The sequence below is a fragment of the Strix aluco genome, chromosome 4 (genome assembly GCF_031877795.1).
Source record: "Strix aluco isolate bStrAlu1 chromosome 4, bStrAlu1.hap1, whole genome shotgun sequence".
Lineage (NCBI taxonomy): Eukaryota > Metazoa > Chordata > Aves > Strigiformes > Strigidae > Strix > Strix aluco.
Window position 1 is genome coordinate 42,764,250 of NC_133934.1, and position 17,049 is coordinate 42,781,298.

At 36.7% G+C, this 17,049-nt stretch overlaps 1 long non-coding RNA gene across 2 annotated transcripts; it reads left to right on the forward strand.

The window, feature by feature from the left end:
* Window positions 1–540: 540 nt before the first annotated feature.
* Window positions 541–16,580, forward strand: LOC141922267 (uncharacterized). 2 transcript variants are annotated; one of them, XR_012622928.1, is made up of 4 exons: window positions 541–878; window positions 2,570–3,555; window positions 7,000–7,118; window positions 16,311–16,580. It is a non-coding gene; the product is annotated as an uncharacterized LOC141922267 (long non-coding RNA). The 2 variants fall into 2 exon arrangements; XR_012622929.1 differs by lacking the exon at window positions 541–878 and having other exon boundaries at window positions 2,474–2,654; window positions 3,513–3,555.
* The last annotated feature ends 469 nt before the right edge of the window (window positions 16,581–17,049 follow it).

A 17,049-nucleotide genomic window follows, 5' to 3' on the forward strand; every position in this document is an offset into this window, starting at 1 on the left:
GGTGGGTACCTGGCATTTAGCCAAGGTCAAACCACCACATCATAGCAAGCTTGGAGTACACGTTTAGTCTTGTAACAGCTTGAAGAAACAATAACTTTTGACTATTCAAAGCACAGCATTACAATATTGAGTGTGCTGAAAAAAATGCCAAAAAATCCCAGCTCTCATAAGCACACCCTCTTACTGTATTGAGAGCGTAAAGAATGTTAAAGGGAAAAAGTACTAGTACGCACTATTTCACAAGGCTTCAAAATGAGAAGATAGAGGGATAAGAATAACGTTTCAAAAAGCAGACAATGAGAAGGAAAGATATGATCCTTCTATTTACTAATATTATGCAGAACAGTGAAACATTTGTACATCTGTACCCAGAGCTTTTACTCTGTATTTTATGACAACAGGCATGTTTCAGTTGGTACAATCTGCTCATTAACAAATACATGGAAATATACCAACGCAACATCGCACTGCAGGAAAAAAAATCAAGGCGCTCTGACTTGTTGAGTCTAGCAGCATTAGACACTTCTAGAACCACTTACACTTCATAGCAAACACCGTAAAAGGTTTCCAGCTGAGCTATGACTACTTCAAGACAGATCGTACCTCTAAGAAAAGAGAGGGTCTGGGAGAGTTCATTAGGGCTTGGTAATGCTCTAAGTTACAGGACCAGTTTTCGCCAACATAACCAAAAGCTAATTCATGCCTGCTGTCATTGTAGTCATGATAACAGAAAGCTAACTAATCTTTTTCCATTTTTCAAGTAGATTTTGCAGCCTGCACTGGTCTCTGCTGTACTTCATTTAAGCAGTACATCACTGCCCAGCAAGAGCTTGGTATTCCTGTGTAAACTTTACTCATAAAGCACGTGTTCACTACAGGTAGGCACATCCAACCACTCCTGGCATTCCTCCAAAGTATATACATAGCATATGATTTTTGTGCATCTGAAGTAGCAAAGAAAGAGCCTTCTTTTTAAACAAACTTTGTATAGAAAGCTTGGTGTATGCAGTCCAAAACTTGGAGCAACCTTAAAAAAGCTGCAATTGAAAAATACACCTTTGAAAGGAGCTTTACAAAAATGCCAATAAAAACTATTTTGTATAAGGACAGATACAGCATTTGAACCCATATACTGTATTTACTAGAAGTTTAATTTTTAAAAAGGTCAAAGTCTGTTCATACTTCAAAATAATGCAACATTTTTATACATTTAAAACATCTTTTTCAAAACCTGTTTTAAGTATCTGAATACTGTAGTTTTTCATAATTTGACTGTCATTTTAACTAACAGCAATCATTTATTTGTTCTGCTCCTTACTTTTTATTATGTCTATCTCACTTCCAGCTTTATCCACACAAGAAGTAGAACTAAGTATCTCCTGACTTTGCTGGATAGCAGAGTTGAAACACGATGATGTAAAGAGGATGTAAATATTTCCAAGTTGTGTGCAAATGAAGATACAGGGAAAACCTGTATTTCTCTTCTGAATGACCTAATAATTCTTTAGCTGACTACCTTCTACCTTAAGCACTAGCTCTCTTTTTACTAAATGCCCTTCTTCAAGCATTTTCAGTAAACTGATAATATGTAAGTCTATCTACAGTAATTGGAAAGATTTTATAAATTATTGATGTGTTGAAAAAATCCTATCTTCTAAACAATACTGAGACCAAGAAAAAAAACTTTTCCCTCACTTAAATACAGATTTTTAAGTCTTTTCCTAAGTAGTTTAACTACTCTATCAATAACATGGCTGTAACTTTTTCAGACTCATTCTTTTTTGCATTTTAAATCCTTGCAAGGAAATTAACTACCAACTGCAATGCTTTGTTTCATGCTGCAGTCCTTCAGCAGAACCACAGTAAAAACATATACTGTCAGAGCACCCATGGTCAGATTAAGTGCAGTAGGAAAAACAGCTTTCCTCCATGTACTTCATAGGATAAAAGATGGCCTGAACAGCCTTCAAATTCAACACCTATTTATTCCAAATGCTAGCCCAGAGAAACAGCTGGTTTCTGCCTCACAGGCTGCACATATCCCCTTGCCATCAACTCCAGACCCCTGCCTTTGTTTTTCCTGTCCCTTCTCTGCCATATCTTGTCCACCTGTTGGGATCTCATTCCTTGCTCTCTACTCACACGTTCCTGGGACGCTACAGTAAAGGAGAGTGCTCTTATCCTTCCTGGGGACATTTTGTGGAGAAAACAGGGAGCACCAAAACATGAACAATTTTATTTTCTGGCCAGACCTCCATGAAACAAGACAGTGGGTTCTTCAAAAAAAACCCCTCTCGATTCACAAATACCTAGGTCTTTGCCAGATCATTCCAGCCTCTCTGTCTGTGTTTATAAGACTCCTAACATGACACTGTTTCCACAGCCGAGAAAAGATAAAACTTCTCCTACATGTCTTCTAAGGGTCCCTTTATTATCTCCAGAAATAAGGTCAGAAAGTAAAGGAAATAAAAAAGTGTCATGGGTCAAAATAATTCCTGTCGAGGCTTTCTGCTATTTTCATTGAATTATGTCTCTTTTCCTGACTGACCCAGCTTCTTTCCTCTTTCAGCCTCTGCATGATGGGAGAGGACTTGTTAACATTCCCAGGAGCTGTTTAAACTACTATTATGGATAACTGCTATTGCTGACCGACTGTGAGGTTCATTTCAAGAATACTTGGGAGCATAATTATTCCTACTCCATTTAGACTGGATTGTCATTTCAACTACTCTCCTAGGTGCTTTATGACCATCCAACTTCACAGTAGCCAGAAAAGGCAGTCTTTTTTCAGATGAACTGTTTCCATCTAGAAACTGCAGTTATAACTGTACAAAACTATGGCAGTACTTTTCAACTAGAAAAATTCAGAACAGTCAGAAATATTTCAGTTTTTAGTTTGAAACAGTATTTCAGAATTTGCTTGAGTTGAGACATAAAAAGTCCCGTTGACAATATCAATGGCTTTTTGACAAATTGAATAAAGCATCTCTGTAGACACACATTTTTATTTTGCTCACAGAAGAAACAAGAAAAAAATCTTTACAAATTATATTTCATCTATGACAAACTTTTTCATATCCGTGAACTATACACTCATTTTTCCATGTCCTAAATCACGACTAACGCTTTGCAATACAATCATGTCAAGACTGAATTTCTCTAAGTCCTGATACACAACTTCTTATATAAAGATTAATTTTAAAAAATCAGTTTGCAAGCAGAATATCAGGAAAATGCTACACAGCGGTCCAAGGTCCTGTAATGCAGATTCTTATGAAGATGCACACAGTGTAATTTATTATTGAGAAGAGGGGTAAAGAACACATTTTATTCTCACCTGATTACCATTAAAGGAAATAGCATTTGCTGTATTTGCCATTAACACAAATAATTACCCGATTTTAAAAAAAAAAAAAAAAGCATCTTCTCATTTAGCAGTTGATGGTCTTTTTTTACTGCTATAGGTATGTTTATGTTTTGTAACTGTAAAATACCCTTTTTCTGCTTTCTAGTTGCTTTGACAGATAACATTTGCAAGAACTATGTATGTACAGGGTAAGTACCATTATTAATTTTCTGCTTGCATATAATACAGCTTGATTATTCCCAAATACACATGACATTTTAAAACAAGTATTTATTGCAAACAGCAAAGAACCAAGAGGGAATATTCCAGATCTAACTGTAAATCTAAGTGCAGGCATTCATTCAATGTGTGACCTCAGGCAACAGACTTGACCTCCTGGTTCAGTCAATTCAGCTGGCTAAGATCAGGAAATCACTGAAAACCAGATGCTGCATCTAAAAGCAGATATTCCCCAGGTAAATAAATTACAAGAGAGACACGGTATTCCCCAGGTAAATAAATTACAAGAGAGACACAGGGATGGCGGAATACAGTTATTGTAAGAGTCAGGAAGGCATATGGATGTAAATTAGAAATAAGCGAGAGATCTTTCAACCTCAAGCTTTACCTTATTTGAAAAATAGCATTTTTAGTGCTGTACAGATACTAAGATTCTTGTGCTATAACTACACTGCAAAGTTAGACTATCTTTATTCAAATGTATTCAGATCATGTAATCAAGGATGTTTGTTTCATTCTGACCAAATTACTCTTCACACACATCTGAAGTATTAACACCAATGCCTGATTGCATCTGTAATAATGTAGGACAATGTCCAAAATTCAGGCTTCTAAGGACTTCAGGAACTATTGTAAATGAAGGTCATGGTTATTTTGGAATACTAGGAGAGTTTGGGTCCCTCTTTCCTGTAAAGAGGAGAATGCTTGCAGCTTCCTAGCACCTCTTCCTCTTTCCCTGCATCCAGCTCACATTAAGCCACTTCAGACTATGGTTGTGGTTGCCAGAGTTACGACTGCAAAGTCCACGTCAGTTACAGAACAGAAGCTACATATCACACCCTGTTCCACCAACCTAAAATGGAAAAGAAAGAGAAAAGGTTTATATTTGGTTCACTTTTCCTACATCTAGCAGAACGGCTGCTATTGCTCATCCAGGTCTTTAAACCCGTTAGGGCAAACCATTAACACATAGAGTCAAGTTCTGATCTGACCATTGGAAAAATACAATTGAAAACATCCATGGAGAAGACACAATCCTGCAGCTTGGTTAGGTCATTAACAAACGGGCTGGAGGAAAGAAGAATCAGATTTGTTAAGTGTGGCTTTGGAAAGGTATTAAAACGTACAGGAGAGTTTCCCACAATGTTCAATAACTGACAGTAGAGAAGATTCTGTATACGGTGATGATACAGCAGGACATGGGAACTTCTTGACCTCCTTCTTGACAACTATTTACACCACATTCATCCCAAAGATCAAACCACATTGCCAAAAACTGAAAGAATTTATATCTACCAGCAGCCTAGGTATGAAGAACTTAAAAACTTGTGTATAATCTTTAACTTTTACAGGAATGTAAGTACCACATTATTGCATTCTATAAGCATTATATATAATCCTATAAACATTTTCATGTGCTCTTGGTTGATTTCTCTGACATGAAACTGTCCTAAGCAATAAGTTAAAAGCACGCCGGTAATAAATGTAGCTTTTTAAATAGATGATTTTGATATTAAAAGACTTCATGAATAGATTTGTTTATTTATCCCTACCTAACAAAATATCGACTATTTATAGTGGAACTTAACTAAGGTGGGAGAACAGGCTTCCAGGGTAAATTACCAGCACCTGGAAAATAAATAATTACAAATCAACCAGAAAACATAATTCCTGTACATAAATTTAAGACGAAAACAAACCAGTCTCAATAGTTGTAACATTTGAACTGTGAACGCAAAGGTCGATGTGTCTTCTGATTCTCATCCCTTCCACAACTGAGAAAAGGTTCTGTGCTACACAAACCAGTGGCCATGCTTTCTTACAGCTAAAACAACTATCAAGTTCAGTAGGCATGCAATTTTTTCACAGGGGTCAAGAAACAGCTACACACTACAGAGAATGAGCTTGAGCAGTCAGGTTGTTATGTCTGTTTACTCCACGCCAGTCTCATTCAAAAACTATATACCAGTAGGAATACTTTTTTTGCCTTTCTGATCAAATGTCTTGGGAATTGTGTTGTTCTTCAAATGCAAGCATGACTACGCATATATGTGTGTACGTGTGCATGCATACACATCTGCATCTTAAGTAAGAGAGGAAAAAATATTGCAACAAAAGTAATACGGTCAGACTGAAGAGATCTGGGTGCAATACTGATTCTGACACAAACTTACTAGGCCAACACTGAACAAATTCTCTGGCTTAGATTCATATCTACAAATAAAAGTCTGCTATGTACTGTTATCACTTTGCCTGGAAATCTAAATTCTCTATCAGATACTTCTGTCTGCCACTGTATGTATAAGGAAGAAACACAGAAGCGTACTGACCTCATTTGTAACTGCTGATACAAGGGTTACCATAAAATAATTCTGATCAATGTTGACAGGTAGAGAAAGGACTACAGAGTTTCAGAACAAAAAAAAAAAAAAAAGTCACCTCTCCTTTAGCGGAAAAAAAATGGGGGGAAAAATGGAGTTTTCTTCTTATTGTAGATAGATACAAAATGTTGGAACTACCCCTCCTTTCCTGTAATCAAGATTGCAGATAATACAAACCATTATCTTTCCATATTAGATAATTTAGTAGTGCCATTAACTGTTTAGTTTTCCCTTTAAATATCAGTCCTTGTACAGAAGGTCAATACAAGCTTTTAATATAGCATTAGAAATAAATGACAAATTTAATTTAGGCTTGCATCGTCCCACTTCCTGGAAGCACTTGATAAAGGTAGCATGTCAGGGAAGTAAGTGTTTTTACTATACACCCCTTTGCAGCAAGGTCCAGAAAACAATTTAAGCACCGTGAAGATGAATTCTTGCAGCATTTCTATGTAAGCATTAAGCACTCTGAAACTCCATGTCAGGCTCCCTATACAGTATACAGAAACAGACATCCTAAAATAGAAACCCAACAGCCAGTACAAAAAGCATGAACTAAAAAAAAAAATCAGTAAGAATACTTCAATCCCTTACTTCTCCTGGTTTGGTACATTACTTCTTGCCCACCAGTCAGTTCCTTCCTCCACTTAAAGTGTTCCCAACCTAGTACTTGTTCCCTGAAGAGAATCTCCTACACTTGGTCACTCAGGGATTAAGCAAAGGGATATCACACATCATTTTAGAAATAAGGGCAGCTCCTTCCACTTCTGTACTGAGATCAAAACTTTGTTTTGGTCAAAACCCGTACAACCCTTCCCCAGCACAGTGCACTACCTGCTAGGTTGGGAGCTATTCTGGAACTATGAAGCCTCACTAAATCTTTAACGTGAAAAAGCCTGCAAAAGCTTTATATAGATGCAACATATGGGACTGGGATTGCTTTTGTCTGCAGAATGTAAAAACAGTTATTGAATGGGGGGGGGTGTAATTCATTTCTCACTAACTCATTTTTCTTTTTCCTTAATTTTGCAGCTATATTGTCACAACTTATACCTGTTCATGGATTTAATAAACCTAAAAGCACAATCACAAGATGAGCAAGTAACAGTTATACAGGATCAAGAACAAACAGCCACCACTTGATGAGGACTGTAAGTAATATAAACTTTGATTACTATTAAAATTTTCCAGGCTTTTTGAGATATTCCAAGTAAGGAAAAATGTATGCTAGAATGTTCTCACAAATAAAAAAGAAGTGAAGTTACCACTGAAGCTTCTATTCAGATTTTGTGCTTCCAGGGTTAGTCAGGAACTGAGTTTAGGGGTTTCCAGGATTACACATTTGGAGTTCGGTACCTATATTTCACCATTTCTTCCTTAATCTCTCTTTTTTTCTTTACCTGACACTCAGAAAAAAAGAGACACAATTCCCATTCTTTCTCGTTTCCCTGATGTCTTCAAATCAATCATGAGGGAACCTTGTTCAAAGGGAAGCCACTGACTGAAGTGTCCCCAGGGTTGTCCTGCTAGAGACATTTGAAAAGATGTCAGTAAGGACTCTAATCTGTCACTGAAGCATAATGATAGCAGGTACTTTTAAGTCCTGCAAGGTCTTTGAAATAGCTGTGCAATTTAGCGAGTGTGGTAAGACATGCTGTTTCTGCGGGATTCTCTAAGGAAAAGATCTGAAATTGGTGTTTGGAAAACATTGGAATGTGATAGCAGGGTCCTGGTAAGCAAACATATAGCAGTGATGTATGTGCAACAGTCTCAGGGTTTCATGGGAAGAATGCAACAGGCCAAAAATCAAAGCTAGGATCTTTTGAATGCCATGGGGATTGTGTTGAATTTAGGCTATATGCAAGCCACAAAGGGCTATATTCAAAGCAGATATTACAAAAGAAGTTTGACCAGAGGGAGAGAAAAATGAAAGCAGAAATGAGAGAAGCAACAGAAGTCCTAAATGCCTAAAACTGGGGCATTTAACATGTTGAAGGAAAAAAATAATCAATTGCTAATTGGACAATAGTGGTAACAAGAACAATCATGGTGATTTAAGGATATTGTAATGTTTCAGAAAATTATGTCAAATCATATTCAAGGAATAAGTTAAGACAAAAGACAACAATTGACCATTAAAAGTGACCTCCAAATTGTTTCAGTTATTTCCTAATGTCAACAAACCACTACTTGAACTATATGAAATGACATTGTCTTAACACCCAGTTAAGAGCTTGCATCAACAACCATAAATTTAGCACTAACTTTGTATCAGATAATTAGCGGTAACTGTAAGATCTGTAACAAGCTGCACATTAAGGTTGGCTTAAAATTATTTCTCATTAAGCAATGTGGATAAATTCATACAGCAAGTCACTTTGCAAGATAAAAGATGAACTCACTAATATAACTAGCTGAAAGGCTGACAGAACAAAGACTCATCTACAAAAATATTCAACAATATTATCTAGAATATTTTGTATTCCTGCAACATGTGATGTCCTGGTTCTGAAGGGGATCCAGATGCAACATTTGCACACCCAAGCCAACTTCAAGATCTGTGGATGGAAGGGCTTGGAATTCACTCACATAGTGTGTAGAATACTAAGAAAAGTCCAAATTCCCAACATATGGAATGTGGTATTTGCCCCTGAAATCCAACCAGACACAATAACTAAAGCTTTCTGAGAATCTGCTCCCCAAAATTATATATCATGGCATTTATTGAAGAGTAAATTTCTTGTCTATCTCAAGTTTAAGAAACAATTTTGCAATAAATATTTGTAAACAGGGCAAAGCATTAAGTGTTAGTAACTGACAGAAAAGAACGAATAGCCCCATCACATGCCTTATCAGTTTAGCTAATAGTTGAACAGAGACAACCACCTCAGCTTTCAATCTCAGAGAATGAAACACTTATGGCCATTCTTTCATGCTTTGTGAGTTTATCACTGAAGCCAATGAACATTTTTGAAAGCGTGTAAACATAAGACGTATATAAACTTTGGGAGAATAAGTACCTTTCAATCTTCCTCTGAATTCATCCTTCCTCAATGCAGGTACTTTTTAATATCCTTAGTGATGGCAACAATACATCTGCATGACAGAGGGGTACATTTTTCTCAACAATGCTAGCTGATAAAAGATCCAAACATCAATTAATAACATCAATGACCATTTAAAAATCGAAGCTGCTTTTCTGATCTACGACCTAATTTTCATAATCTCACTTTCATATTGTCATTTTCCATCCAGCTCTACTACTTATACCACCTTAACTGGCTTGCAGGATTAGATCATTTTGTATGTGGGTGTTACGGTTGAAACTGTCTATCTGGCCACTCTGAATCCTCATATGTAAGAATAAAGGTTTAAGGCTAAAACACAATTCGGACCCTGACAGAACTCTTTTTGGACACAGTTTCAACTGTCTTCAAAATGTTATGGGTATCTGCTGTCTGACATTCACCATATCTTCAACAGTAAGCAACTTACTCTTTGTAAAGACATTGAACAGACCATTCATGACCACTGAAGAGCAAGACTCTCAAATACTCTAGTGGCGATTTAGGGTTTTTTTGAGAAAATTGATGTTAAAAGTCTTGCAGAAAGAGGCATGCAACAAAATGAAGCAACTATTTCCTATTTCCAATCTAAAATAGACAATGCAGGCAACAGAAACAATGACAAAATCATCCTGATGCACGGGGCTCTCATCCGTCACAGAATGTTATTACAAAACCAGGAGCTTGACTCCCAATGTTTCCGTTAATGCTTGCTAATCTACTTATTTATTTTAAGGATTCATCAATTATAAAATCAAACTCAAATGTCCGGTCCACATCCTAGGAACAATTATGAAATCACCAAGCTTGAAAGGGTCAGCTGGAGATCATCTACTCATCTATTCTAACAACGCCTGTTCAAACCAGGGTTGGCTGCTCAGGACTGCATACAGATGTGGTTTTAATATCTCCAAGGATGGAGACTACACCAGCTGGGCAATTTGCTCCAATGGTTGATCACTTTCACAGTAAAAAAGTTTTTTCTTATTAATTTCCTGTATTTCAGTTTGTGTCCATTGTCTCTTGTTCTGTCACTGGGCAAAAGTAAGAAGAGCCTGGCTGTACTTTCTTTATTCACTCCCATCAGGTATTTATATATAACAATAGTATTTCCCCTGAGCCGTCTTATTCCCCGGGATTAAGGCTGACCAGCTTGTGGTTCCCTGGATCTTCATTCTTTCCCATGCATATATGGTATGCAGGAATGAAATACAGTCCATATTTTAATTAGGAAGCTTATCTTTCAGAAATATACAAGTACAAAACTGAGCAAATTGTTAGCAAAATTCATGCAGTTCAAGTTAATTTCATTTATAATTGATTGTAAACTCAACAGCTTATGAAACTGGAATTGCACTGCCATATAGATCAACAGGGTCCAGTAATGGCAGTGAAATGTCACTTAAACTCTGGCAAAGTTCAGGCCAATACCAAGAGTAGGACCTGCTTCCGTCATAAAAGACACTGAATCTGTCAGCACCAAAGCATAACAAAGAACATATCACTTTCAAGACCTTCCTGCAACATAAATATAAACCAATGCGTAGTGAAACTCCTTACACTTCAGTCTTTGGTTAGCCCAGCAAATAAACAGCAACTTCCCAAATAGCGTGTTGTCCTTGTGGGTTGGGACACTATAATGGCCACAGGTAAAACACTCACAAGCACAGATTAAGCCAATTTATTTTTTTCTACTGGCATCCAAAATATCTGTTAGATCAACAGAAGTCATGTGACAACTAGTGTATACATATTCGGTCTAGGCCAGGAAACAGAAATTACTCTGACATCTTCTAATATAGTTCCCAAGAAGGTACCAAGCTGACTCAAACCTGCCTGGACTAGGATGCACTCTGGCTACCTGACCTCTCCACGGCAAAGAGTTCTTCCTAAGCAAAACAGCATTATCCTTCTGAAGACTCATTTTATTCCTATCAGGGACTAGCCAGAACTGAAGAAGTCCAAAGACACCAGAAAGCTATTTTTGTACTCTTCCTTCCTCTCAAAACTATAGCTATAAAGCTAATTCAACACAGTATTTCAACAATTAGTTAACTTCTACTTCTGCAGGCTGATTTGACAAAGACTATCACCATAAAGCGTGCAATGCACAAGAGGGTTCTCAACAAAGTCCAGGAAAATATTGCCCACTATTGGAAATGAGTTTTAATGAATGTTTGAGAGAATCCATCTATTAAGAAACAGTCCTAGTCTGTATTTTATCCTCATTCTAGTTCAGACTCCAGGTGAAGCCAGCATCCTTGTTTCCAGTGAGCATGCTGAAGTCAAATGCATAAGTGGAATCCCTCTCATTTACTATGTATTAGTGCTAATACATTTTTCAACATTAATCCTTTGAGCAAATGAAACATTGATACTCTAGGACACTAATGGGATACATTAATTGCAAGTAGTATAAGAAAAGAGGATTAGTAGAATGCATGCTGGAAACAGAAAATGAGATTAAAAATGGCATTTTGGCTAAAGTTCTTCAGGCTATTAAAAAAATACAAGATGATTAGTCAAGAAGAAACTAGAAAGCCCATAAATGAAAAATGCTGAGGGTCAAGGAGAATCTGGTGAAGGCATTTATGACTAAAAGTGGAAGAGAAAAAAGCTAGAAACAAAAACTGCACTTAAAGGAAAAAAAAAAAGGAGTATAATATTTGAAATAATACAAAGCTATATTCTTCAGAGGAGAGTAGAGCTAATGCCCAGATCCTGTAGATGTTTAAGCACATGAATGATTGTACTAACTTTATTAATCATGTGGTTATAGCTAAATACTTAACTCCTTAAAAATATAGCCCAAGCAGACCAGTTGTGAAGGAGACACCAATGCCTTCCATCAGACAGTAAGACTGACCAGTCTGCACCATAAGATTAATGCAGTCTGTGTGCAAGCAAAAGAAGCAAGTCAGAGTAGTGAGGTAACTTTTACAATGTGATCAGTACTGGAATAACATATTTTACAGCGTGAAAGTTCACAAATTAGAAGAGGTTCATAGTGACCCACAAGAAACAATTCCAGTACCAGAAAACAGACATGACAAAAGATGCCAGGAGAACAATCAAAAAACTAGTTAAGGAAAAGACCAAATAAAAAGTGGCAGGCACCTTTGACAGGCAACTCTACAACACAATATGAAAAAAGCATCACTAGACCCAGTGATCCAGACATTTAAGAGCAAAGACTTTTAGAATGGTTTCCTAAACAAACAGTTGATTTTCTGTCATTGACAATTCTAAAGTTAATATTGGACATTTCTGTAAATAGGACAAATGATTCTGGGTACATCAAAACCCAAGGTGCAAAATAACAAAACACAACTCATTTTATTTTCAGTAATTACAATCTGTGAACTGCCTTAAGAACTTTCCTTAGTTGGTAGCCCCTTGGTACTGCAGTTATAGTTGATAATATACACACACCACACAATACACCCCACAAAAAAAAGGACTCTTGAATATTTCTGTATCACAGTTGATGTAAGAAAACATACTGTACATTGAATTGCAACTGGAAGCAAAGGAAAGCTAAAACAGAGAACAGAAGGCATTTGGTCTCACTGGTCTACCACTCCTAACTGCATATTGCAATAATGAAAAATGTCAAAGGTAGAAAGGACATGGAAGTAAGGACATGCACACATGACTATAACATGTATTCTGGTACCATAGTATTGAAAATTCATGCAAGAATTTGCTGATAAAAAGTGTGTATATGTACACAACATACAGTAACCTCTGAACAGTCATTAAGACACTCCCTAGTTCCTTCTGCCTTTTAATTGTCTTGAGAACCAGGGAAGACAGCAGAGCTGAGAGGAACATTTCCACTGCACAGACCAACAGGATTGATCTTACAGCCTTCAGCACAATTTTCTCTCAAAAACCATCATCCAAAACATAATTCTGCATGGCACAGTTGCACTCCAGATCACAATATTTAGCTTCAAAATATTCTTATATCTTGTGTCAGAAGGACCTCTAGAAGATTTCATTTCTAATGAAAATTTCTATCCATCCACTGTGTAATTTAGCCGTGCATTTAGATATGTAGAATTCAGCTTTCAGGCATCTCAGCTGAAATTTCATATCTATGTTCTTCCTAGTGCAGTGAAAGAAAAATAACCAAAAATTACTTCCATAGAAAAGGGCAAAAGAAGCAGCACTGGTATATATCTCCAAGAGCAGAATAACTACCTCCAGTCTCTCAGAAGTACTGAGATGTACACACTGCAGCCTACAGAGTAACATCTAAACTGTCCAGCTAGTTCACAGTAGGACTGATTATCTGCCTGAACAAGAGATGTGCTTGCGCATTCTTACTTGTTAATCCATGCGTTCTAATTTGTTAATCCATGCTGTCTGGAGGAGAGGAAAGTTAGGACAGGGACCTTAAATTCTGCACGCAATGACTAGCAGGATTAACACAACAAAAGCAAACATATGTAATCAGTGCAGTGTAGGCCTAGCTAGCTGAAAACTTGAATAGATAACCCATGTTTTCACATCTCCAAGACAACTCTCAGACACTGGTTAAAAATAATTTAAAAAACAGGACAAATTTCCAGATATACTGTATGATGTGAAGAAAATTGCCTAGTGCAGAGTTTCTGCTGAACTTCTGACAATATCTACCACCAAACCACAGAGATAATTAAAACAATGGAACATTTTTTGCACAGTTTTAGTTAACTTCTTCATCTACTTCAAGAAAAATTCTCCTTTCAAGTCTCCACAGTTATCAGCCTATATTCCCATCTCTGTAGAAGTAGAACAGAGCTTGATCATTTAGGAAGAAGTTTTGCACTAGTTATATTGGAATAAGCCTGAAAAGGATTTTATTATCTTCTATTGAGGAACTTAGGTGACCCTGCTTAAAAAGGGGTTTAGATTTATTTCTATTGCAGCAAGTATAGGAGCTGGGGGGGAGGAAAAAACATGTTGAGATTTTTTTTTTTTTTTTTTGGTACTTTCATTGTAATACCCAAGACAGGAGGTAGGCGATATTGGAGTTAGTGAGGAAAGCCCTATGGAATTCAGTGAAGCACTTCCCTTTGCACCAGTTGAGAGTCTGACCTCTCCATCGGAGTTTGTAGAAGGCAGACCAAGTCTGCCCTGCAACAAGCCCAAATATTTCTCAGCAACTAAACTGTATTTTAAAACACGCAATTAAATTGAGATTTTGTTACCACACACAAAAAAAAAAAAAAAAAAGCACCTGTAAGAATTATGGTTTGCTTTGTTGCTTGTTTTCCTCAAAAAAACCCAAACACCTGCCAACGAAAAGTAAGAGACTAAAGTGAGTGCAACATTTTCTTAATCCAGGCAAATGTAGCGAAAGACAAGCAAGAAGGTCTACAGGGGAATCCTTTAAGCTACCCCAGACATAACTACAACTGAACTGCAAACATTGTTTCAGAAAACACACTTGAGATTGTTTAAATTATACAATGTGAAATGAAAAACAACAGGGACTAGCAGGCAATTGCTCTGCAGAGTTTTTATCCTCTTTATAGGTTCCAGTCCTGTTGCACATTCCAGGCAGGAAGTCTACAAATCCTGTCTGCTTCAGCCCAGTACAAGGAAACTGTTAATCAGAGTTTACCTGTGGAGCTATCAGTGGAACTAAAAGAAGTACATATATATCCTTTGTTATAACATTTCCTGATGAATTATGGACAATTTCTCACATAGCACATCTTTGACATATTCTGGCACATATGTCTGTATTTTTTCCATCACTGATTTCCTTTTTTTTAAAGAAGAGGAGACATGACCCTCACCCTTTTTATTGTTCTATCTCATGGATCATCTAGAGAACCCACTGAAAAACACAGGAAGAATGTAATACAGAAAAGTCTTTGTCAGGAAATCAAAGCTTATGCAGCAAGCAGAGTATTTTAAAGGAAGGAATTATTTTTATTTACAGAGCAAATATAAGCAACCAGATGGAACCTGAAATCATTCATCTTTCACTTTTTTTTTACGGTATAAAAAAAAAATCTTCGTTAAGGCACTGTATCTGTTGTTTGAGCCACAGGACATAGCTATTTATAGAAAACTAAAGTGTTGCAATATAGATTTGTACAGTAACAAGGGTATATAAAGCAAAATTTATGAGTACCACATGCTATTTTAAGTACTGGATAAATCTGAAACATGGGTATCTGGGAATGCAGAAGTAGTATAAAGAAAACACAGCAACCTTAGTCCTCAATCCTACAGACTTCCACACAGTTGGACTCTTGCATCCCACAGATTAATTTGTAGCACAAGCAGCTTATTGCATAATACGCTGTTATGAGCTATGCTATTGAGAAAGCCTAATGGAGTCAAAGGCATTGTAAACTCACCACTTGGTCTGACAATTTCAGTTATAAGCTTAAAAATAAAATATTTTCAATGGTATTTAAAATTTCATATTTTCCTATCAAATACAACTGTTTTTCATGTAAAAACAAGAATTTACATTTACTGAGAGTGAATGGAAAAGTAAACACTAGAAAGCATAGGAGAGGGTCTGGCCTTTCTTGCTCTCTCAGTGCAGGCTTTTATGCCTGCTAGAAGAAGGATGCAGGCTTTTTAACTGACGGTGGGCAATTTTTTCCCCAGAAAGAAAAACCTATTCTTTTAGTCATAAAATTGGAAAACCCAGAGAAATTGATATGCTATCACTTCAGCTGAAATGTTCATCACTAAGATGCTTTGTGAAAGAAGATCAAACCCAGGCTAGTTAAATATTAGCTAGAAATTAATTTGTTCCATTCATTTTAGACCTAAGATCTGCTGTACTGATATTCTCTGTGGCTTCTCTAAAGGATTTGGAATAAACAAAGTCATCATAAGAATCATGTTACCTGAGTTTAAAGGATGTCATAGTTACAGAGAAAGCTGTATATTTGTACTCCCATCTGTGACAAGCCGGGGATTCTGTGCTTTAATTTTTTATGAACTATATAGTACTTCTCCTGGCAGAGAAGCCATGGGATTACAATTATCTCTTTTATTAAATTCCACATGCAAGGCAATTCCAACCAGTGTTAACACATCACAGGTGCACATTCAGGTAAGAATTACAAAGCGAGTGACACAGTAACTCAAGCCTCTCCAAAACCATAGTGTTTTTATTTACCCATGAAGCAAAGAATTATCAGGACTTCTTGTGGACTTTTCTCATGCTTTCTGTCCCCATGAACTCAAGTAACTTCCATCATTTTAAAGGACAAGCAGCATAACTTGATACCCATGTAATTATTCTCTCTCCCTCAGGTGGTCTTCACTTGCTTGCCTGCCTTTGCGCTCTCAGAGACTTTTTTGTGAAGATAAGGATCCTCTTTGATCTCCAGCTACCTCCTTAGGGGAATAAGACATTCTTTTCTCTGTGGAACCACCCTGGTAATTTTGTTCCTATTGATGGTACAACTACAGTCTCCTCAAGAAACTTTATCTTTGTTATTTTTTTCTTACTCAAAACTTGCACTGGGTTATGTTTTATCTTAGTATTGCAAGGTTACAGAAAATAAATTCAGATTAAACATATATGGTTGGAAAGTGACATATTTGTGTACAGAAATACTATTTCGGATCCTGGTATCTTATCAGTGCAACTCTTCATAGAGGCAAAAGAGATAGCATACACCGTGTGAGAATGTGTGTGTATGTGTTTTGGTTTTCAGTTACATGCATGCCCAAAGTGTCTGAGTTTCCTAGAAGTAACATTCAACTTTAGTATTTAATTCCCCAGATTAATAAAACTTTTCCAACTGTTTTATGGAGAAAAAGAGAGGGGGGAAAAAAAAAAACAAAAAAACACACAAAATAAACCATAACATTTAGGAAAACATTTTCACCGTGAGTCCTTTGCCCAGTTCCAGTCCCAAGAAAAAAAATCATTTAGTACACACCTAATTATTTTCAGGTCATCCAGTGCATTTCAAATTATTTCCTTCATTCTAAGTCTCTATCTGTAATCACCGGTGCTCTATCACAGATCGAAAGCATAATACTA